Source organism: Vulpes lagopus, chromosome 9 (genome assembly GCF_018345385.1).
Source record: "Vulpes lagopus strain Blue_001 chromosome 9, ASM1834538v1, whole genome shotgun sequence".
Taxonomy (NCBI): domain Eukaryota; kingdom Metazoa; phylum Chordata; class Mammalia; order Carnivora; family Canidae; genus Vulpes; species Vulpes lagopus.
In genome coordinates, this window is record NC_054832.1 from 74,020,869 (window position 1) to 74,047,240 (window position 26,372).

Consider the following 26,372-nt stretch of genomic DNA (forward strand, 5'->3'; position numbering starts at 1 on the left):
TATAAGTATGGCAGGTAAGCAACAGGGCTATTCATCTTCAAGAAGCTATCTGATATTTGATGAGTACATTAGCAGTGACTGGTGTGAACTGAAGCTGAAGCTAAGAGGGCTGTTACCAGATATGCTGAGACCCCTATGCCAGGAGAAATCTTGTGTGTTAACAAGATGAGTCTCATTCTAACATGGAAACTCTCACCAAACTGATAGGCTTGGAAGTAGATTTAATTTTATTTTAGAAAATAAAACAGTGGGACATTTCTCAAGCCCTTGACTTAATTGAATAGATTCCGTATCTACTACATTCATATTTATAAGCACTTACTATGACTAGGACCTATAAAAACTAAGCAGAATATGCTACAAAGTACAGCACAGGACAACTTGCTAATAAGTCCAGAGCAGAGGAGAAAAGACTTTATGAAGAAAATGTGACTATCACTTACTTAGCCTGTATTTCAGGTCTACAAATTACATACGGTTTTTTTTTTTTTCAGTAATTATTATTTTCTTTTAAGTTAAATAACATGCTGAGTCAAATTCATGTAATACTGGGGTGCCTGGGTGACTCAGCTGGTTGAGTGGGCAACTTTTGGGTTGGTTCAAGCCACAATCTCAGGGTCAGGGGATAGTGTGCTTATCCTTACCCTTCTGCTCCCCACTCAGGCTCTCTCTCTCTCTCTCTCTCCCTCTCTCTCTCTCAAATAAATAAATAAATAAATAAATAAATAAATAAATATATTTTTAAATCATGTAATATTATATAATATTACATGAGGAAGCTGTAGCATGAATGCTAGAATTAGAATGCCTGTATTCAATTCCTGCTTTCAGATTTACTACCTTTGCGACCTTGGGGAACTCTATCTACATGTCTTCTGTTAAATAGGTGTAATAGGACTAAATGTTATTAACACATATTAGGCATTTACAACAGTGCATGCAGTCTCATTTTGCAAAATAAAGAGCTGAAATATATATATATTTTAAAACAGCTTTATATTTTATTTTTTTTATTTTTTTTTAAAGAGTTGTATTTTATTTTTTTTTATTTTTTTTATTTTTTTTATTTATTTATGATAGTCACAGAGAGAGAGAGAGAGAGAGAGAGGCAGAGACACAGGCGGAGGAAGAAGCAGGCTCCATGCACCGGGAGCCTGATGTGGGATTCGATCCCGGGTCTCCAGGATCGCGCCCTGGGCCAAAGGCAGGTGCCAAACCGCTGCGCCACCCAGGGATCCCCAGCTTTATATTTTAAATGCTACTTTTCAAACCTAAACTAAGCAATACAAAGTGTACTCAGCTGAAATTATTATTATTTTTCCCTAATAATATGCTCCCTGAAAGGGCCTTTGTGAAATCAGATCAACTCCTTTTATTTTTTATTTATTTATTTATTTTTTTTAGATCAACTCCTTTTAGATGCTTATGTAATATTTTGAATATCAGAAAAGTGGTCTACTTTGTCTTGTCTACATTTCAGTTGCTGAAATTTAGGACCACTTATGCATCAGAATCTCAAATTTAGTGAGACAAAACAGAATAATGAAAATGGTGAAAGTAAAAGCCAAAAGAAATACAATTTGACCTTATAAAAATATATTATATATGGATATAATGCTATTAATATATGACAAAAAGGAAAATTACTACATACCATTCCACTGACAGTGCTATTGTTAACAGCAAGAGAAAGATGTCTCATTTCACGACTTTGGAAAATGCATATATTTCCTTTGTTGAAAATAACATCAAAGAGCCCTGGAAAACATTTTAGGTATTAGCAAATAATTCATGCTTTTTAAGTACTTTTTCTTATTCAACTATACATTGAAATCTCTTAATAATATATGTTATAATACAGCTCAGTTAAATGTTTTTGAATTAGTCAAAAGGTAGATGCCAATAACCTTTGATTATCTACAAGTTGCTCTGCAATTTGTTGGAATTTCCATGGAAAATCCCTCATGCCTTTCCAAGCTAATCAGTAAGCACCTGAGACAACCCCCACCCCCCCCCAAAAAAAAACACCTGATGGAACTGATTCCAGGATGATAAATTATCATGGTATAAGAAACCATTTCCATTCTACAAATATTAGGGACTTGAGGTAAAATAACACATTATAATATAATAATGCATTATAAATAAAAGGATTTGAGCATTAGTGACTAATTTATATGATTATGTCATCATATATTTGATTGTTTTCAATTTACTTCTACATAACTTTTTACCTTATAATGTATGCTTCTTGAATACATGAATTTTTGTCTACTCTGTATATAGCTATATAACTATACTTAGAGTAGGGCCTAGAACATAGTAACTGCTCAGAAAATATTCTTTAAATAAGCTAATTAGATTCCCATAGCCTATGCAATAAGTACTACACACACACACACACCTATCCTCATTTTGCAAATAAGGAAATCAAGACTCAGAGTTAAGGTACTATCCAAAATCCCTGCCTCATCACAGAATGGAAATTGAACCTAGGACTTCAGATCTTACCCTACTGCTCTTTCCATTACCAATAATCCTTCTGTTAATACTTACAAACAACAGATTTTCAGGAATCCACTCTTGCAACAATAATAAAGACCATTTTTCCTTTTACAAATAGGTGATTCTCAAAAAACAGTGAATCAAACAAGCCAGATATAAAAGAATACATATTGCATGTTTTATTTTACAGAAAGCACAAAATAGGCAATACACTGGACTCACTGAAGCATCAATATATAAAAGATATATAAAAACAAGTATTAACAGGTCTAAGGGGAAAAACTGACAGACTACAGTAATAGTAAAGAACTTTAACACTTGACTTATATCAATGGATAGATTTAAATAAAAAACCATTAAGGAAACACTGGCTTTAAACAATACATTAAACCGATGGGCATAATAGACATATACAGAACATTCTATTCAATATCAACAGAATACACATTCTTCTTAAGTGTACATGAAAGGGACACCAGAGTGGCTTAGTGGTTGAGCTTCTGCCTTTGGCTTGGGTCATGATCTTGGCATCCTGGGATCGAGTTCCACATCAGGTTCCCTGCAGGGAGCTTGCTTCTCCCTCTATGTCTCTGCCTTTCTCTCTCTGTGTCTCATGAATAAATAAATAAATCTCAAAAAAAAAATAAAAAGGTAAAACTAATTGCAGTAATATTTCTATGTAGCCAAATACATACTTCTGAGTATATATCTAAAGAGTATGAAATCGTTCTCTCAAAGAGGTATCTATACTCGTAAGTTCATTCACTTATGTAGCCAGGAAGTGGAAAAAATCTAAGTATCCTTCAATGGATGAATGGATAAGGAAATGTGATTTAAGATATATGGATATATATGAAAGATTTTCAACCATAAAGAAGAATTGAATTCTGCCATTTGTGACAACATGGACAGACCTTGAGGGCATTATGCTTGCTAAGTGAAGTAAGTCAGAGAAAGTGTAATACTATGTGATCTCACTTACATGTAGAATTTTAATTTTTTTAAAACTGACTTAACTACAGAGTACAAACTAACAGTTACTGGAGGGGAGGTGGGCAAGGGGGAGGGCTAAATGGGTGATGGTGTTAAGGCACTTATGATGAGCCCTGGGTATCATATGAAAGTGATGAATCACTAAATTCTACACTGAAACTATTATTACACTGTATTTTAACTAATTGGAATTCAAATAAAGGCTTAAAACTACAAAAAAAGCTGGACTCCTAGAAACAAAGAATAGAATGGAGGTTGCTGTTCAAAGTATACAAACTTCCAGTTATAAGACAAATGAATTCTGAAGCTCAAATTTATAGCACAGTGAATATAATTAACAATACTGTATTATATATTTGGAAGTTGCTAAGAGATTAGATCTTGAATTTTCTTGTAATAACAAAAATTGCAATTACATGAAGTGACAGATGTGTTAACTAACCTTATTATGGTAATAATTGTGCAATATATATTTATCAAATTGTCATGTTGTATACCCAAACTTGGATGTTTTGTCAATTGTCAATTGTCCCGATAAATCTAAAGAGTAAAAAGAATAAAATCAAGTTGCAAAGACTCCCCACTCCCCAAAGTAGACACACCAATCTCTTGGAATGTAAACTCTAAGTGGGCACAGATTTTATGTTTTATTCCTCTAGTATCTCCAGTATCTAGACTAGTACCAGTATTTAAATAAGTGTATGTATATGTGTGTCTCTGTGTGTGACTGCATCTAATGAATCTCTCCTGAACAGAATTATAATTTCTAAAACAGAAAAAAATTAGAAATCTCATTTAAATTACAAAGTTAAGAGTTATCCGTCATAAGTTTGATATAATAGAAATATTTTTAAAATATATTTATTCAAGTAACACAAATTAACTCTAATATGAAAAACTGTACCACAAATCCAGTAGATGCCAAAAAAATGTAATAATATTTAACATTCAATTTTGAACCATTTTAATAGGGTTCTTAGTAAACTTAGAAATATGTTACTTTTCTATCACTCTAAAGGAAAAGTATTTAAAAATCAGTAACCACATCATATATAAGGGGGAACCTACTTTCCCCATGACTCTCACACTCTCTTATACCCCATGCCATGGAATGTAGTGCAACCATTGGATTGGCGCTTTGAAAGGAACTAAGTATTGCAGCTTAGGTGCTTTCTATCCCCAAATGGGCCACCTTCACAGAAGGAAGATCCTTTCTGCTGTGCTCATGTGTAAAGGGCAGCCTCCATAGGTGAGCCTGTGGTTGCCCAACACTGTCTATGCTTGGGTAGATAATCTTGTCTCATTTGGGGAGAGTCAGCAAGTCCTTTGAGCTCAGATATAGAGCCAATATCCTCACTTGACCCCATCAGTAATAATGTCGATATCTTGATTTCCACTTATCTGTGTTCTCTTATTTTGTAATTGATTCCCTATACAGGAGGAAAAGAGAGTGGTATTATTTATCGACTTCTCTTCAAATACCCAATTCTTTTTTTTTTCATCATATACACATCTCTATATTTATATATTAGATACAGGCACAGGGGTGGGCAGGGGCACCAGGCTGTCCTTGTACCCCCAGCTCCACTTTTGTTCACCCACACACAGAGGAGTAGGGGGTGTTAGATGTGGCAGCTTTGAGGGAGGGGGTTTAGGCCTGGGCCCTGCTCCTCAGGGGGACTAGCCCTGGAGCCTTAGGAATATTCCTTCAGGGAAAACGGGGTAGGGTTTTAATGGGTCAGTGTCCCCCATTCCCCCACCACCCTTCAGTCGGTCCGGGGCAGCCAGAGCCCTTCCATTCCAGAACTACCAGAGACTGGGATAGCTGGGGTAGAGGACGGCAAGCAGCAGAGGGCGATTTATTTTGGGGCCACCTAAGCCCCTCAGGTCCTGGGAGGGGAGGCGGGGCAGAGGGAGCCTTGGCCTGCCTGGAGCAGGAGGCCAGAGCAAAGCCGTGGAAGGTGGCCAGGTGCACCCTCTGCCCCGACCTGGGCCACCAGGGGTCTGGGTGGGGCACAGTGTCCATTTCCTAACAGTCCGGCAGGGGAGGGGCAGGCAGGAGGCAGAGCCAGGCCCCAAGGAACAGAGGTGTCTGTCCAGACTAGGGGGCTTCCAGCACCCCAGGCTGGAAGCGGGCTGTCTCCTGGAAGATGAGCTCCTTCAGATGCTCCTTGGGTAGATCATCCAGCTCCATATCGAAAGTGAAAGGCTCCTCAGCCACTGGCTCATCTGTTGGGTCGTAGTACTGCTCCAAGTAGGGATGAGCCAGTGCTTCTTCCACTGTAATCCGTTTGTTGGGGTTAAAGGTCAACATCCGGGGACCCCTGGGTGAAGCAGCGGTTCGGCGCCTGCCTTTGGCCCAGGGCGCGATCCTGGAGACCCGGGATCGAATCCCACGTCGGGCTCCCGGTGCATGGAGCCTGCTTCTCCCTCCGCCTGTGTCTCTGCCTCTCTCTCTCTCTGTGACTATCATAAATAAATAATAATAATAATAAAAAAATTTAAAGGTCAACATCCGGTCTAGCAGGTCAAGGGCTTTGGAGTCTGACTTGGGAAAAGGCTTGGCCCATGCCACCTTGGTCTTGGAGGGCAGAGACTGCAGGTAGTTTCGGGCCTTCATACAGTTCAAGTCCTCCTGGGATGGGGAGCCTAGGATACCTAGAATGTGGTTGAGCTGGTCCAGGTAGTGCTTGCCAGGGAAGACGGCCGGTTGCAGAGCGTCTCGGCCAGAATGCAGCCCACAGACCAGATGTCGATGGGCTTGGTGTAGCCCTTCGAGTTAAGCATGATCTCTGGAGCTCGGTACCAGCGCGGGGCCACATATTCTGTCGGGAAGCCAGTGTGGTCATGCTCAGGATGGGCAATCCGGGCCAGGCCGAAATCGCGGATCTTAAGGTCGCAGGTGGCGTTGATGAGCAGTTAGAGGGCTCTAAATCCCGGTGGAGCACACTGGCTGAGTGGATATACTGGAGGCCTCGCAGGATCTGGTAGAGGAAGCAGCAAACATGGTCGTTGCTCAGCTGCTGGCTTTTGAGCAACTTGTATAGGTCTGTCTCCATCAGGTCCTGCACGATGTAGACATCCCTCATGGCGTCCAGGGTGGGCGCCCGCAGACTGTCCCGAATCGCAGCAAGATCCGGACCCCCTCAGTGCGCGCCGGCAGTAGGTCTGAGGCTCAAAGGGGCTGATTTTCTTGGCCACGCGAACCTTGCGCACGTGGTCGTAAGCTGAGCTGACCCTGAGTACGCGCCCTCGCCCAGGTAGTGCAGCTCCGTGTAGCGCGGGCCCACGCCCAACGGCGGCCCCTTCACCACCTCCACCTCCCCCGAGCCCCCGGCGGACCCCATCGGCTCCCCGGGGCTCCCCGCCCCCGCCCCCGCCCCCCTGAGCCCCGCCACCGCCAACTCCAGTCCTCCCCTCCCCTCCCCGCCTCCCCGCCTCCCCCCCGGCGGCCCCGCCCAAATACCCAATTTTTAATAAACATTAAAGACAATCTATCAACATTAATCACAAAACGAGAATGCCAATATTACTAACATTATTTTAACTTCTTAAGGATGTTCTTGCCAGTGGAAAAGTGCTTGAAATCAAAACAATAAATTTAACTACCATGAATTAGTAAATTTATATCTGCAATGTCTGAAAAAACTCTTTAAATTAATTAGAGTGAAGTAAAGTGATAAGATTCAAAATAAATATATCTCTAGACCAGTGCCTAACAAATAGCAGGCACTTACTAAATACTGAATAAATAAAACATAAAAACTGTGTATTTAAAAAAAACCTGTACATTTCTACATATTTTTGTATATGTTATTTATAATGGAAAGGGTATTTATAATAGCAACTAAAAGCCTCATAATAACACGAAAAAGACAATATAGTACCTATGTGAAGAGAGCAAAATTTTTTAATTTATGTATGATGTTCTGAATGAATAAATATAGGAAACATTCCTAAAGGAAAAATCTGAATACTCTGAAGTCATCAATTCTTTCCAAGTTTATATATTTAATGTAATTTTAACAAATTTTCCTTCAGGATTTCTTTTGGAATGATTAATTTAATTTGAAAGAAAAACCATAAATAGCAATTCTGATAAATATTTTGTGCTATACTTTGCATATTACAACCTCAAGTCACTGTCTGGAATTTCAAAGCTCCTCCCACTCTCTGCTCAGGTGCAGCTGTTAGAAGCTACTCAGAAGGAACAGGAACATTGTTCTCTCCTGATTTTCCTCTTTCACCTTCATTCACCAGGTGAAGTTAGTACATGATTTATTGCTCATGTAAGTTGCCATGGAGGCCCTTCCTCTGGTCATTGCCATTTCTCTATCTAACAATGCAGGAATTAAAATAGTTCCTCTACTGTCCATCACACTAGATAGCATCCTTGTAATACCATCAACAGCCTACTGCTACTGGAGAATCCTAACAAGGCAAGGCCTGTTTGCACTGGGCAGCCATTTGGGGTGGCCAGATGGCACCTGTTTACATGTTCTCTGTGCCTAGTCTAAAATCCCTGAAAACCCAGTAATCTATGACTCAGATTCAAGAAAAATTAGGGGCTCAAGTTAATCTCTGACCTTGCTATGGTCCTTCCCTATAATCTAGTACTTTCCAGGTCCCCTGTCTTGCCACCCAACAAACAGCTAGTCTGGAGGAAGACACTAGTATATCACATAGACAAGCAGTCCCTAAGCAGCAGGCAGCCATTAAGTCAGCCAGCCATATTTCCATGAATTCAGTCGGTGAGGACAAAGCAAGCATTGCCGAGTTTAAACAATTTATTAGACCCGGCACAGCAGACAGCAGAAACTGCAGGTTCATACTGGTTTCCCTGGGTCCTGAGTCCCATCAGGGCAATACAGAGTGGGGCTAGATAAATGCTACCACACACACGGTGACTCCGGATCACACCTGAGAACTCCAAGTTTTGGAAAGCCCTAACATTAATAGGGGCTGCTGGCAAACCTGCTCAGTCTTTGTCCACAGAGAGATATTATCTTAATCAGAAAACAAATGTTCTCTGAGAAAAGGAGGGAGATTTTACTCTCCCTGAAGAGAGATGTTCTTACCTTGCAGTATCTTCTTATACAGACATTCTTAAAGTAGCTACACATAGCTTTCCACAGGAAAACCAGATCATATAGAAACGTGAGCTGTGATACAAGGAGAAACAGTCTCCTGACAAAATGTTCTCTGCATATACACACGTCCAAACTTCACAGAGAATGCCACATCTTCCATTTCGGTAGGGAACAGCAAAAAGACAAAGTGCTAAGAAAAGGTGCTAGAACTCTACTCCTCAAACTTACCCCAGTCCTAATTCTCTTTATAGAAAGATACTTCAAGTCATAGTACATTAGAAAAATGTAAATCAAAACTACGAGATAGTACTTCACATCCTCTAAGAAGGCAAAATACAGAAATAACAGAAAATAAAGACCTACATACAAGATTTGAAACCACAAAATTCCTAGAAGAAAATATAACCAATAATTTCTTTGACGTCAGCCATAGAAGCATTTTTTAGATATGTCTCCTCAGGCAAAGTAAAGAAAAGCAAAATTAAACTACTGGGACTGCACCAAAATAAAAAGCTTTTGCAGAGCGAAAGAAATCATCAATAAAACAAGAAGGCAACCTTCCGAATGGAAGATATTTACAAATGATATATCTGATAAGGGGTTAATACCCAAAATACAGAACTTCTACAACTTCAAAAAAAAAAAAAAAAAAAAAAAACAAATAACCTGATTAAAAGTGGGCAGAGGACCTGAAAAGACATTTTTCCACAGAAGATATACAGATGGCCAACACATATAATGAAAAGATGCCCAACATCACTAATCATTAGGAAAATGCAAATTAAAACTATGATAAGATATTACATCTGTCAGAATGGCTAAAATAAAAAACACAAGAAGTAACAACTGTTGGTGAGGATGTGGAGAAAAAAGAACCCTTGTGCATTGCTGGTGGGAATGAAAATTGTGGCAGCTATCCTCTAAATAAGAAATAAAATCAGTTGGATTTTTCTCTATGATATAAAACACAAACTTAAGTCTCACTGACCACTGATGATACTGAATTGAATCCAAACTACAATGTATAACTTTAGTTCATAAATTACCAGAACAGCTCAAATTATACCCTGAATGAGTGTACATGCCCATTCTCTCTTGATTTATTCTGTGATTCTAAGGAAAATTGCCTAGGAGGCACTGGTTGATAATAAAATGTGATATGGGGGCACCCGGATAGCTTAGCCAGTTAAGTGGCTGCCTTTGGCTCAGGTCATGAACTCAAGGTCCTGGGAGAAAGCCTGACATGAGGCTCCCTCCTCAGCAGGGAGTCTACTTCGCCCTCTCTCTCTGTTCCTCCCCAGCCCATGTGCTGTCTCTCAAATAAAATCTTTAAATAAATGTGATATGGTACAGGAGATAGGTTTGTGTAGCAGAATGCTCAAAGATGAGAAAAACTGGTCTTCAATCCTTTAAATTCAATGAGTATGTAACTCTCATCAACTGCCAATCACCAGAGATGCCTTTTCAGCTGAGCCTATGTGGTATATGGTTGTGTGTGATGATGACACTGGTCCTTGACACACCCAAATATGTGTGTGTGTAATACTAAATATCTTTTTCATGTACTTCTTAGCCATTTGTATATCTTCTTTGGATAAATGTCTATTCAGGTTCTTTGTTCATTTTTTAATTAGGTTGTTCATCTTATTGTTGAATTTTAAGAGCTTTTATATATTCTAGATACTAGATCCTTATCAGACATAGGATTTGCAAGTATTTTCCCCAATTTTGGGGTTACCCTTCCATCTTGATAGTATCCTTTGATGCACAAGAGTTTTTTTTTCACAAGAGTTTTTAATTTGAAGATATCCAACCTATTTTTTCTTTGTTGCCTGTGCTTTTGATATCGTATCTAAAAAACCCACTGACTATTCCAAGGATGTGCAGATCTTCATCTATGTTTTCTTTTAAGAGTTTTATAGTTTTAGATCCTACTTTGGTCCATTTGAGTTAAATTTTATTTATGGTATGAGATAAGTGTCCAGCTCCATTCTTTTGTATTTGGATATCCACTTGTCCCAGCACCATTTACTGAACAGACTATTCACTTATAACCTCTAGGTCCAGCCTTTCCTCAGTTGAAGACAGGGGAAAAGAAAAAATTTTTCCCCACTGAAGGTCTTGGCACCCTTGTCAAAAATCAATTGACCATGGATTACAGGTTTATTTCTATATTGCCAATTATATTTGCATTGTATAATTTTTCTGTATATTATATGATTTGACATCTTAAGAAATTTTTCTGGCTAGGAGACTTGCCTCATACTGGCCTAAATTCTTAGAGATAGTAAAAGACCCAGACAAAAGCATACCTTTGATGTGCAAACTAACCAATCCAGACCCATACCACTTCTTTCTGGCCCATGTGCCCTAGGAGGCACCACTTCTCTCTCTTAATCATCACAGAGCCAAGTACCAGGCAACTAGAGATCACCTCTACAGTCCAAAACTCACTGATGTTATTCAAACTAGCCAATCTTAAACTGTTTACTCTGCCCTGCCTTGCCTTTCCTGTATAAATCCTAGTAAATTTCATGGTCTAAGTGCTCTCTCCCTCCTGTCTTCTGTCTTCTGAACTCCCTAGTGTTTTTCTATGTGGTCCTACATGATATATCATGCTTCTTGTCTTTAGGACCCATGAATATAATAAACTTTGTTTTTCTGAGCCTCTCCTGTACCTCCTTTTGTACCTGACTGATCATCTCACAAAAAACACAAAACTCTATTCCACTGATCTAAATGTCAATATATATGCTAGTACCACACCATTTTGACTACTGTAGCTTTATAGTAATTTGTCAGATCAGAAGATGTAAGTCCTCCAACTTTATTCTTTTTCAATATTGTTTTAGCTATTCAGGGTTCCTTGTAATTCCATATAAAACTTAGGATTCATTTTTCATTTCTGTAGAAAAGGCATTTTCATAGGAATTGAATAAAATCTGTAGATCATTCTGGGAAGTACTGTCATCTTATTATTAAGTTTCCAATCCATAAACACAGGATGTCTTTCTACCTAGTTAGGTCTTCTTTAATTTCTTTCAAAAATGTTTTATAGTTTTCAGTATAGAAAAATGGCACTGAATATACAGGACTACCCAGTGCACCAGTACAAAATGCAGAAATCAGCATGCAAGAAAGAAGATGAGGATTCAGATTAGAGACAGGAGAGATGCTGCTCTTTCCATTCCTGGCCATTACTTAATGTGAAGAGAAGATGGAATCCATCATAGCATCCAGAGTGAGAAACTACAAAAGCATCTTTCTTGCAGAACAGTGACTGAACTGATATATTAGTGATCCACTGCTATGTAAAATATTATTCCAAAACTTTTGCAGGTTAAAACAAATGTTTATTACCTTTCAATTTTTGTAGGTCAAAAATTTGGGAACAATTTATCTGGGTAACTCTGGGTCAAGACCTCCATGAGATTACACTCAAGTTGTTGGTTGGGGCTGTCATCTGAAGGTTTGACTGCCGCTGGAGGATACTCTCCCAAGGTGGATCACTCACATTGGCTGTTGTTAAGAGGCTTCTGTTCCTTTCCAAGCTGGCCTCACTATAGTGCTGCTTGGATATCCTTATGGCATGGCAATTAGCTTCCTCCAGAGTCAGTGAACCAAGAAGAGTACCAGGAAAAATCTGTAAGGCCTCTTATGGCCTAGTCTCAAAAGTCACACACACTCACTTCAACCATATTCTATTTGTTAGAAGTCTCTTGATCCAGCCTGTATTTGAAGGAAGAACAATAGGCTTCACCTCTTAAAGAGGGCAGTGTCACATAATTTGTGAACATATTTTAAAACTCTCACACTGAAGAATGTAGTCACCTCTTCCATACGCACTAGTATGACATGGCACCAAATAAATAGTTCAAAAACAATACCCAAAAATCCATCTCAAAACCTGGTAGAGTAGTTTCTTCTTATGCACAGAAGATACACTGCAAGACCTCCAGTGGATGCCTGAACCCACAGATGGTAACAAACCCTATATATACTATGTTTTTTCTATGTATAAATACCTATAAAAAGTTTATGAATTAGACAAAGAGATCAATAACTAGTAATAAAGGAGAACAATTATAATAATGTACTCTAATAAAAGTTATCTGAATGTGGTCTCTTCTTTCTCTTTCTCAAAATATGGTATTGTAGTCACTCTTCTGGTGATGATATTAGATGATAAAATGCTTATATGATGAAATGAAGTGAGGTGAATGACATAGGCATTGTGATGTAGTGTTAGGCTACTAGTGACCCTCTGAAAATATGTCAGAAGAAGGATCTCTGATTCCACAACACATTTGACTACAAGTAATTGAAACTGTGGACAGTGAAATCAAGAATAAGGGGAAACTGTAACTATTGACCTAGATCCTTAGCAACAATACAGAGGACAATGACACATTAGAAACTGCAGTAATGTATCATACATTTTTTAAATATATGCTTAATCCCGTTAGAATATAAGTCAAATAAACTGAATTTAGATTATGAATATTTATCTTGAAAAACTACTGTAAAATTAGAAAATTTTGAGAATCCATGTTTTATGGTAAATCTTTTAAAATTCTAGAGGATGGGGAAGTTTGTGAAAATGGCCCTGACATAAACTATCAAGGTTTAGAGTTAAAAACTGAGTTGCTTTGGCTGTCTCCTCTTTTTTTTTTTTAGTTCTAAGATCCCACACTAGAGACTAGAAGACCTGTTTATGATTGTTATTATCGATGACATTAACATTATCAGAGTTAGCATAGTATTGTTTTTAAGACCTAAGAGCTTATGATCATAAAACGAAGCTCCCTGTGGTATTTCAGAGATCTTTTCATGCTGTGTGGTGTTTTTAGGTCTAGTATTGCCAGTAAATAGGTCAGTAGCTCTCAGAGAAATGAGCATTCAAACTCTCTATGTATGGAAATGGCTAAATTTACAACCAGCTTATAACTAAATAGAAGTATTGTCTCATAGTGATAAAAACAACACTGTTTTGCAGAGTGAAAATTATAAGCAAACAAATCTCAGAGACATGTTCTTAAAATATTTTCCTGAAGAGATGTCCATGGGTCAGCACTGTTCATCACAACACTTTCCAGGCAAGAAAACTGATTTATGAGTGTGAATTTATGGGACACTGAGCATAACATTAGGAAATAATGCTGCAAGTAATTATCACACATAAAAGACCTCCTGCTGCAAAAATGTCAGTTATGCTAAGGAAAATTATTCATATTATCCTGCACTTCCCTTTTAAGGACTGCTCATTCTATTTTATATATTAAAGGACTAGCATATTAAGATGCTAGAAATACTTAAGGGAAAAAGTTTCTCTTTCCATATCTACCAGTTAGTTTGGTCTCTATCAGAACTCGTATGTTTAGCTATAGGGTAAGAATTCACTTGGGGCTGTCAAAGCATCAGTTCTTTCTCTGGAATCTTCTGTATGGCTGTCTGGGCTTCCATGTAGCATGAGGGCTGGCTTCCAAGAAGGATTAATCCAAGATATAACAGTAGGAGATACAGATGCTTGTATAAGGAAACAATCTATCATAATAAAGCATAGACACCTGTCTCCACCATCTCCCTCCATCCCTCCTTCCCTTTCTTTCCCTCTTTCTCTCCCACCCTCCCTTCTCTCTCCTCCCTCTCTCCTTCTCTCTCCTCTTTCTTTCTCTCTCTCTCTCTCTCTCTCTCTCTCTCTCTCTCCCTCTCTCTCTCTCTCTCTCTCACACACACACACACACACACACACAGGGGAATAAAGGTAAAGGCTTTTCCTTCCCTTCCCTGGAAGAAGATTTGCTTATATTCCAAAATAAAGATAAGTGCTCTCTGTCTCCTCTTTCTTTATCTGTTTGTCTGTCTCTCTCTCTCTCTCTTTCTGTAAAGAAGGATGGGTAATCCTATATAAAACCAGAGTTTCCTGCTTTGGAGATTTCTCCCCGTTCATGCACTCATCCACATATGCAAGTACCATCAGGCCCTTGCCTCAGGATATGGTGGGATTGGGACGTGGGGAACCAAGCAAGATGTTGCTCTGGCTGCTGCATTCGCTGTGGGAAATGAATGGTCTTGGTCTTTGACTGGGCTCTCTTGTTTTTCTGAACACATTTGGAAATACAATCCACTATATCCAATGAGGAAAAAGAGAACCACCCCAAGGCAACAGGTTATATAGGGTCATTTTGACTGATCTAAGTAGGTAAATCATCCCAAATGGGAAGCAACAGGTTAAAAAAAAATTCTAATACATTAATTTGGGGGGAAAAAAGTTACTAGGAAGTATTCTTAAACTCCTACATGCTTTCATAGAGGAGAAAACTGGATTATTCTTTGGGATCTGTAACATAAGGTAGAGGAGGTTACATTTGTTTTGTTTTGTTTTTTTTAATTTATTTATGAGAGAGAGAGACAGAGAGACAGAGAAGAGAGAGAGAGACATAGGCAGAGGGAGAAACAGGCTTCCCACAGGAGCCCGATGTGGGACTTGTTCCCCGATCCCAGGATCACACCCTGAGCTGAAGGCAGAACCTCAACTGCTGAGCCACCCAGGCATCCCAGGCAGTTACATTTTGAAAATGATTACAGGTTAAATATCTTCAGCACATCTTACAGGCTATTCGAACAAAAGTTTCTAACAAAATACAGCAAGTTACGTTCACAGATGTAGCTGACAAATTTTGTTTAAATACTAAATCTGTTTCAAAAAGAGTTAGTGGTTTGGGTTTATAGTCAAAGATCTACCATTATCAGTTTACCCCTTCTTCATGAATTCTTATGGTTATGCCTTCACTGAACATCAAATCTAGATTTTCTTTGCCTAGTTTTTCCTCTATACATTTATTATGACACTAGCTACAAAAAAAATTATTAGAATTGCATGTGTTTGTCCTCCTTATTAGCTTGTGACTCTCTGGAATTCAGAATAATGTCTTAGTTACTCCTATGGCCCTCAAATTATTTAACACAACGTTTTAAACAGAATAGGCACTTAATATTTAGTAAAACCAACTTAATGCCTTAAATGGCCAATTCAAGAGCTACAACTGCTGATTTTTAGGAACAATTAATGTTAATTTCCTACATTTTATTCTTCAGTTAATAGCAAATTCAAGTTTTCTCATGGTGTACTGTTCTGCATAATGACAGTGTTGGCCCCGATTTAAAGTCTGTCATCTATTGATTATTTATTTCATTAATGCAGATAGTGAATCATTTAAATGACTTAATATTGGACCATGTGAAAAGAAGAAATAAAACTGCAAATTAAACTAGGTCTAGAAACCGGCCTTCCTCCAGTTCCCAAAACTGCCACAGCACCACTTGCTTGCTAAATAATTTTACCGTATTTGTCTCTCTTATCTCCAACTGCATCAACTGTGCCATCTGGATGTAGACGGACAAACCCTTCAGTGACCCTGTTGTAGAACTGAAGAGTATTTCCTTTCATAAACTTCCATCTTTCTGCAGCCCACTAAATACAAAACAAAACAAAAAACAACGATATAAGAAGACAAATTACCAAGAAACACTGCTTACTAAATTATATACTGATTTGACACACAAAATACTTATTTGGACACTATTTGTACCAAACAATTTAAAACCAAAAGTAAAATCTTACTGTTTCTTTTCTATTAAGTTCTAGCTTCTGGTCTGAAGGTATAAAGGAAAGAGAGAATTATTAATTTCAGCAGAGTCATGCTTTCCTCAATCATCATAATACAGAATTTTCTAAGAAATGTGTATACATGACACTCACTTGCAAAGACGATACTGTTATCCCTGGCATACAGTTCTCTTACAATCTTACCATCATCTTCCCCTTGATCCAGCCATCTGTAGAAAGAAAAGTGTATCAAAAATATTGTGGCTTTATACTTACACTAACCACTAGGAATTATGGAACCAAGTCAGAAATAATGGATAAGAGGAACTAGAAAAAGTCATAGGTATCTTGTTGGTAAGAGCAGAGCAGAAAATGGAAAAGGAAATGCTTAAAATGACTAAGAGAGCACAAAGGAGGTAGGAGAAGCTGCTATCAGGTTCCAGATGAAACACGCCTTTCCTTAATCCACAAGTAACCAGGTAGCTTGCCCAGGTCGTAGATCTTACATCCACTGGACCAATGATGTTAACCTGTTTGTTAGCCATTAACAACAGTTCAAACTACAGTCAGTTATTTCATAAATGGCTATTATTGGTTCCATGAGGAAAGAGACAGGTAAGTGTTGAAAGACAAAGCAAACTATCACTACTATGAGAAAAATAACCCAAAACTCAATGTCTAGTGACAGTGGGTTAGCAATGTTATCACCATATAAAAAGCCACATGCAAATTTTATTTTGTACATTTCTTATATCTGAACTTAATTTGGGACCTACTCCAAAAGGAATCAATTTTCTTGCCAGAGACTTTTGTTCTCCTTACTGATATATAAAGAGAAATAATATTTTTAAAATCTTTCTTGGTAAATTAAGGTAGGTTCTACTTACATCATCAAGAATGATGATAAAATAATGTATATCTTTCTAAATAGAAGCACAAGCCCCTAAAGTTATTTTTCAAAAAAATTACCCAACAAAGCATCAGTGACAAAGAATAATTGAATAAGCTATCCATTTCTCCAAAATACATGAATTTGGAACCAATACGAAATGAATTTGTTCAACATAAAAGCACACCTACAAACCTGTGACAGAAGAAGTTATATTCATGATTTGTTGTGGGGTCCTTGATTACAACATCATCAAGAAACCAGCCATTTCCTAAACACAAATTAAAGAAAGAAAAATGCTGTGTGAATATGTATGGTCCAGGTATTACCTGAAGTTTTGAAAAGAGGTCATAGCTTTCAAATATACATAAAGGCTTTGTGCACCATAAAACTTTAATACATCAAATAAAGCAAAATATGAGAAGTAAGCTATAAGAAGCATTTAAAAATATTTTTTATACAGGCACCAAAAGTACATGTTTAAGGCTTCATGTTTTATGGTATCTACTTCAACATGATTTTCCAAGCACCTGAAAACAGAACAATTCTGCAATTTCTCTTGATTTCATAAATTGCATTTATATTCCTGGACCTAACTATCTTCCAAAAAGTATATATCTAATGGGTTAACAATACTCCTACTTCCAAAACATACACATAAAGTTAAAGTTCATATATGAAGCAAGAATATATTTTGAGAAGCTAGAAAATAAACATTCAGAACCTCTGTCGAAGAACACAGACTGAGCTAGTATACATGAAGACAGTAACCTTTTAAATATTTTATTTTATCTTAATTTGCAAACTGGAGCTTGTTAAAATATAATTTAATTTTATTTATAGATAAAATATTTTAACTAGACATACTAGTTTCAAAATCTATACTCCTCTAATTAAAAATCCTTCAGTTTATGAGTTAATACCAGCTACAGGATGAAATTCTTGAACAAAGCATACAAGGGCCTTCACTGCCTAGCCTCTGTTTACTTTTTAATTTCATCCCTTATTACATACTCCCATCATGGAACCATGGCAAACTCTTCATAGTTCCCTAGATCACTGATCCTCCAACTTTAGCATGCATCAGAACTACCAAGAGGGATTATAAGAACACAGATGGCTGGGCCCCACAATTTCTGATGTAGTAGGTCCAGGATAAGGAACCTAAGTGACTGTCCCAGTTTTTCTGAGAAAGGGATTTCCCAAGATGCAGGATTTTCAGTGCTAAAACCAGGACAACTACAGGCAAGCCAGAATGACTGGTCATCCTACAAAAGAAACCAAGAATGGAATTATTTTTTTTTTAAGATTTTTTATTTGTGTATTCATGACAGAGACAGAGAGAGAGACAGAGAGATAGAGACAGAGACACAGGCAGAGGGAGAAGCAGGCTCCAGGCAGGGCGCCCAACGGGCACTCAATCCCAGGTCTCCAGGATCACACCCTGGGCTGAAGGCAGCACTAAACAGCTGGGCCACTGGGGCTGCCCCAAGAATGGAATTTTTAATGAGATCTCAGGCAATGCTGATGATCCAGGAGCCACACTTTGAAATCCAAAACCACATTTTGAAAACCACTGCCATAGATAATTAATAATCATAATTTACACATCATTCCTCTACACATGACATTTCTCTATGCCTAAAATGTCATTCCCAAAATGCTTTATCTCATTTTTAAATTTTACCAAAAGGCAAAAAAAAAAAAAAAATAGAATTGTCTCTTTAACGAAAATTAAAATGTTACTAAAATTCTGAAATGGGTTTTAAGAGCTACGAGAGGAGATGTGCGAAATGGCGGAAGAGTAGGGTCTCCAAGTCACCTGTCCCCACCAAATTACCTAGATAACCTTCAAACCATCAAGAAAATCTACGAATTCGGCCTGAGATTTAAAGAGAACAGCTGGAATGCTGCAGTGAGAAGAGTTCGCGCTTCTATCAAGGTAGGAAGACGGGGAAAAAGAAATAAAGACACAAAAGGCCTCCAAGGGGGAGGGGCCCGCGAGGAGCCGGGCTGAGGCCGGGGCGAGTGTCCCCAGGACAGGAGAGCCCCGTCCCGGAGGAGCAGGAGCTGCACCAACCTTCCCCGCGGAAAGGGGCCCGCAGGGAGTTAGAGCAGGACCCAGGAGGGTGGGGATGCCCTCGGGCTCCGGGGACACTAACAGGCACCTGCGCCCCGGGAGATGCGCCGAGCTCCCTAAGGGCTGCAGCGCGCACGGCGGGACCCGGAGCAGCTCGGAGGGGCTCGGGCGGCGGCTCCGCGGAGGGGGCTGCGGGGCGGGAGCGAATCCAACAGCGCAGGCCCCGGAGCACAGGGCGCCGGGACACAGCCCAGGATCCGGCCTCCCCCAGGACAGGCAGAGGCCGGGAGGGCCCAGGACAGCGAGGACACTCCTGCCCCGAGCTGAGCAGATCAGCGGCCCCGCCCGGAGCCGCCAGGCCCTGCAGACGGAGAGCCCCGGAGCTACTGCGGGAGCTGACTCCAGAGCTGCAGAGCTGGCCCCGCCACTGTGGCTGCTCCTCCTGGGGCCTCACGGGGTGAACAGCCCCCACTGAGCCCTGCACCAGGCAGGGGCAGAGCAGCTCCCCCAAGTGCTACACCCGAGAATCAGCACAACAGGCCCCTCCCCCAGAAGACCAGCTGGAAGGACAAGTTCCAGGGGAAGTCAAGGGACTTAAAGTATACAGAATCAGAGGATACTCCCCCGTAGGTTTTTTTTTTTTTTAATTTCTCTTTGCTTCCCCCACCCTTTTTTCTTTCTCTTTTTCTTCTTTTTTCTTTTTTTCTTCCTCTTTTATTTTTTCTTTTTTCCTTTTCTTTCCTTATTTCTCTCCTCTCTTTTTCACTTTTGCCCAATAAAAATTGTTTTTGGCCACTCTGCACTGAGTAAAATGAATGGAAGGAAAACCTCACCTCAAAAGAAAGAATCAAAAACAGTCCTCTCACAGAATTACAAAATTTGGATTACAATTCAATGGCAGAAAGCCAATTCAGAAGCACTATTATAAAGCTATTGGTGGCTCTACAAAAAAGCATAAAGGACTCAAGAGACTTCATGACTGCAGAATTTAGATCTAATCAGGCAGAAATTAAAAATCAATTGAATGAGATGCAATCCAAACTAGAGGTCCTAACAACGAGGGTTAACGAGGTGGAAGAATGAGTGAGTGACATAGAAGACAAGTTGATGGCAAAGAGGGAAACTGAGGAAAAAAGAGACAAACAATTAAAAGACCATAAGGATAGATTAAGGGAAATAAATGACAGCCTGACGAAGAAAAACCAATGTTTAATTGGGGTTCCCGAGGACACCAAAAGGGACAGAGGTCCAGAATATGAATTTGAACAAATCCTAGCTGAAAACTTTCCTAGTCTGGGAAGGGAAACAGGCATTCAGATCCAGGAAATAAAGAGATCCCCCCTCCTAAAATCAATAAAAACCGTTCAACACCTCGACATTTAATAGTTAAGCTTGCAAATTCCAAAGATAAAGAGAAGATCCTTAAAGCAGCAGGAGACAAGAAATCCCTGATTTTTATGGGGAGGAGTATTAGCGTAACAGCAGACCTCTCCACAGAGACGTGGCAGGCCAGAAAGGGCTGGCAGGATATATTCAGGGTCCTAAATGAGAAGAACATGCAACCAAGAATACTTTATCCAGCAAGGCTCTCATTCAGAATGGAAAGAGAGATAAAGAGCTTCCAAGACAGGCAGGAACTGAAAGAATATGTGACCTCCAAACCAGCTCTGCAAGAAATTTTAAGGGGGACTCTTAAAATTCCCCTTTAAGAAGAAGTCCAGTGGAACAATCCACAAAAACAAGGACTGAATAGATATCATGATGACACTAAACTCATATCTTTCAATAGTAACTCTGAACGTGAACGGGCTTAATGACCCCATCAAAAGGCACAGAGTGTCAGACTGCATAAAAAAGCAGGACCCATCTATTTGCTGTCTACAAGAGACACATTTTAGACAGAAGGACACCTACAGCCTGAAAATAAAAGGTTGGAGAACCATTTACCATTCAAATGGTCCTCAAAAGAAAGCAGGGGTAGCCATCCTTATATCAGATAAACTAAAATTTACCCCTAAGACTGTTGTGAGAGATGAAGAGGGACACTATATCATACTTAAAGGGTCTATCCAACAAGAAGACTTAACAATCCTCAATATATATGGCCCGAATGTGGGAGCTGCCAAATATATCAATTAATAACCAAAGTTAAGATATACTTAGATAATAATACACTTATACTTGGTGACTTCAATCTAGCACTTTCTACACTTGATAGGTCTTCTAAACACAACATCTCCAAAGAAACAAGAGCTTTAAAAGATACACTGGACCAGATGGATTTCACAATATCTACAGAACTTTACATCCAAACTCAACTGAATACACATTCTTCTCAAGTGGACATGGAACTTTCTCCAGAATAGACCACATACTGGGTCACAAATCGGGTCTGAGCCAATACCAAAAGATTGGGATCATCCCCTGCATATTTTCAGACCATAATGCCTTGAAATTAGAACTAAATCACAAGAAGTTTGGAAGGACTTCAAACACGTGGAGGTTAAGGACCATCCTGCTAAAAGATGAAAGGGTCAACCAGGAAATTAAGGAAGAATTAAAAAGATTCATAGAAACTAATGAGAATGAAGATACAACCGTTCAAAATCTTTGGGATACAGCAAAAGCAGTCCTGAGGAGGAAATACATCGCAATACAAGCATCCATTCAAAAACTGGAAAGAACTCAAATACAAAAGCTAACCTTACACCTAAAGGAGCTAGAGAAAAAACAGCAAATAGATCCTACAGCCAGCAGACGAGAGTTAATAAAGATTCGAGCAGAACTCAACGAAATCGAGACCAGAAGAACTGTGGAACAGATCAACAAAACCAGGAGTTGGGTCTTTGAAAGAATTAATAAGATAGATAAACCATTATCCAGCCTTATTAAAAAGAAGAGAGAGAAGACTCAAATTAATAAAATCATGAATGAGAAAGGAGAGATCACTAACCAACACCAAGGAAATACAAACAATTCTAAAAACATATTATGAACAGCTGTACGCCAATAAATTAGGCAATCTAGAAGAAATGGACGCATTCCTGGAAAGCCACAAACTACCAAAACTGGAACAGGAAGAAACAGAAAACCTGAACAGGCCAATAACCAGGGAGGAAATTGAAGCAGTCATCAAAACCCTCCCAAGGCACAAAAGTCCAGGGCCAGATGGCTTCCCAGGGGAATTCTATCAAACGTTTAAAGAAGAAACCATACCTATTCTACTAAAGCTATTTGGAAAGATAGAAAGAGATGGAGTACTTCCAAATTCATTCTATGAGGCCAGCATCACCTTAATTCCAAAACCAGACAAAGACCCCACCAAAAAGGAGAATTATAGACCAATATCCCTGATGAACATGGATGCAAAAATTCTCAACAAGATACTAGTCAATAGGATCCAACAACACATTAAGAAAATTATTCACCATGACCAAGTAGGATTTATTCCCGGGACACAAGGCTGGTTCAACACTCGTAAAACAATCAATGTGATTCATCATATCAGCAAGAGAAAAACCAAGAACCATATGATCTTCTCATCAGATGCAGAGAAAGCATTTGACATAAAGCAGCATCCATTCCTGATCAAAACTCTTCAGAGTGTAGGGATAGAGGAAACATTCCTCGAATTCTTAAAAGCCATCTACGGAAAGCCCACAGCATATATCATTCTCAGTGGGGAAACACTGGGAGCCTTTCCCCTAAGATCAGGAACAAGACAGGGATGTCCACTCTCACCGCTGCTATTCAACATAGTACTGGAAGTCCTCGCCTCAGCAATCAGACAACAAAAAGACATTAAAGGCATTCAAATTGGCAAAAAAGAAGTCAAACTCTCCCTCTTCACCGATGACATGATACTCTACATAGAAAACCCAAAAGCCTCCACACCAAGATTGCTAGAACTCATACAGCAATTTGGTAGTGTGGCAGGATACAAAATCAATGCCCAGAAATCAGTGGCATTTCTATACACTAACAATGAGACTGAAGAAAGAGAAATTAAGGAGTCAATCCCATTTACAATTGCACCCAAAAGCATAAGATACCTAAGAATAAGCCTAACCAAAGAGGTAAAGGATCTATACCCTAAAAACTATAGAACACTTCTGAAAGAAATTGAGGAAGACACAAAGAGACGGAAAAATATTCCATGCTCATGGATTGGCAGAATTAATATTGTGAAAATGTCAATGTTACCCAGGGCAATTTACACGTTTAATGCAATCCCTATCAAAATACCATGGACTTTCTTCAGAGAGTTAGAACAAATGGTCTTAGGATTTGTGTGGAATCAGAAAAGACCTCGAATAGCCAGGGAAATTTTAAAAAAGAAAACCATATCTGGGGGCATCACAATGCCAGATTTCAGGTTGTACTACAAAGCTGTGGTCATCAAGACAGTGTGGTACTGGCACAAAAACAGACACATAGATCAATGGAACAGAATAGAGAACCCAGAAGTGGACCCTGAACTTTATGGTCAACTAATATTCTATAAAGGAGGAAAGACTATCCACTGGAAGAAAGACAGTCTCTTCAATAAATGGTGCTGGAAAAATTGGATCCACATGCAGAAGAATGAAACTAGACCACTCTCTTGCACCATACACAAAGATAAACTCAAAATGGATGAAAGATCTAAATGTGAGACAAGATTCCATCAAAATCCTAGAGGAGAACACAGGCAACACCCTTTTTGTACTCGGCCACAGTAACTTCTTGCAAGATACATCCACGGAGGCAAAACAAACAAAAGCAAAAATGAACTATTGGTATTTCATAAAGACAAGAAGCTTTTGCATAGCAAAGGATACAGTCAACAAAACTAAAAGACAACCTCCAGAATGGGAGAAGAGATTTGCAAATGACCTATCAGATAAAGGGCTAGTTTCCAAGATCTGTGAAGAACTTACTAAACTCAACACCAAAGAAACAAACAATCCAATCATGAAATGGGCAAAAGACATGAAGAGAAATCTCACAGAGGAAGACATGGACATGGCCAACATGCACATGAGAAAATGCTCCGCATCACTTGCCATCAGGGAAATACAAATCAAAACCACCATGAGATCCCACCTCACACCAGTGAGAATGGGGAAAATTAACAAGGCAGGAAACCACAAATGTTGGAGAGGATGCGGAGAAAGGGGAACCCTCTTACACTGTTGGTGGGAATGTGAACTGGTGCAGCCACTCTGGAAAACTGTGTGGAGGTTCCTCAAAGAGTTAAAAATAGACCTGCCCTACAACCCACCAATCGCACTGTTGCGATAAGATGCAATGAAATGCCGGGACACCTGCACCCCGATGTTGCTAGCAGCAATGTCCACAATAGCCAAACTGTGGAAGGAGCCTCGGTGTCCCTCGAAAGATGAATGGATAAAGAAGATGTGGTTTGTGTATACAATGGAATATTACTCAGACATTAGAAATGACAAATACCCACCATTTGCTTCGAGGTGGATGGAACTGTTGGGTATTATGCTGAGTGAGATGAGTCAATCGGAGAAGAACAAACATATGTTCTCATTCATTTGGGGAATATAAATAATAGTGAAAGGGAATATAAGGGAAGGGAGAAGAAATGTTTGGGAAATATCAGAAAGGGAGACAGAACATAAAGACTCCTAACTCTGGGAAACAAACTAGGGGTGGTAGAAGGGGAGGAGGGCGGGTGGTGGTGATGAATGGGTGACGGGCACTGAGGGGAGCACTTGACAAGATGAGCACTGGGCTGTTATTCTGTATGTTGGCAAATTGAACACCAATAAAAAATAAATTTATTATTTTAAAAAAGAGCTACCAAGAAGACTGTAAAACCCTTGGAGATGAGAAGAAATTGATTTTAAATGTTTTTTACTTAAATATTTATTTATCCATTTCAGAGAGATAAAGAGCATGAGTGGGAGGTCAGAGGAAGAAGAAGAGAGAATCTCAAGCTGACTCCTTGCTGCATGCAGACCTAATTCTGGGCTCGATTCCACAGCTATGAGATCAGGACCTGAGCAAAAGCCACGAGTCAGACACTCAACTGACTAAGCCCCCCAGGTGCCCAAAGAAATTGATTTTAAAATACTTTGAGTTGATAGACTTCATTAGTAATTAGATTAAAAGTACATATATAAAAACATATTATCTACAAGAATAGTCATGTGGAACCAAGAGAAGCCAAAAGACCATGTAAACATAAAATAAATATCACTGTAATTCGCTGAAATTTATGGTTTTCTATACACCATAACCTAGCCTTATGGGTTAACTAAAATTTTACAAAATTTGATAAGAAAAAAGATTAAATTTTACTTGCCATCAGGGAAATACAAATCAAAACCACAATGAGATACCCCACTATTGGGTATTTAATCCAAAGATACAGATGCAGTGAAATGCCAGGATACCTACACTCCAACATTCATAGTAGCAATGTCCACAAGAGCCAAATTGTGGAAGGGGCCACAATGTCCTTCAACAGATGAATGGATGAAGAAGATGTGGTCTATATATACAATGGGATATTCTCAGACATCAGAAAGGATGAATACCTACCACTTGCTTTGGCACGGATGGAACTGGAGGATATTATACTGAGTGAAATAAGCCAATCAGAGAAAGGCAATCATCATATGGTTTCACTCATATGTGGAATATAAGAAATAGTGAAAGGGACTATAAGGGATAGGAGGGAAACTGAGTGGGGAACAACAGGAAGACAAACTATGAGAGACTCCTAACTCTGGGAAACACGCAAAGGGTTGCAGAAGGGGAGTTGGGTGGCAGGTAACTGGGTGACGGGCACTAAGGAGGGCACTTGATGGGATGAGCACTGGGTGTTATACTATATGTTGCCAAATTGAACTTTAAAAATAAAATAAATAGGTTAAATTTTAAATATTATATTTCTTTGTATAATACTAATGATTTATTTTTTGGCCATTTTTCCAAGTTCTTTATATGACTGGTGATTTTTTTAAGGTATCCTAGATATCTTGGATATAATTTTATGAGACTCTGAGTCCTATTTAATCTTTTTAGCAGCAGTACCCCCTGTTGGTGTGTAGCATAAGCTGTGTGTGTGTGTGTGTGTGTGTGCGCACGCACACACACGCATTCAACTTCTGACACCATTCAGGTGCAAATGGGGCATTGACTCCCTGTAGACAACCGGACAAGCTCACCACATTCATAGTAGCAATGTCC

General features: G+C 39.2%; 1 pseudogene; it reads right to left on the bottom strand.

The window, feature by feature from the left end:
* Positions 1 to 5,367: 5,367 nt before the first annotated feature.
* On the bottom strand, positions 5,368 to 6,845 carry LOC121498928 (annotated as a pseudogene).
* Between the last annotated feature and the right edge of the window lie 19,527 nt (positions 6,846 to 26,372).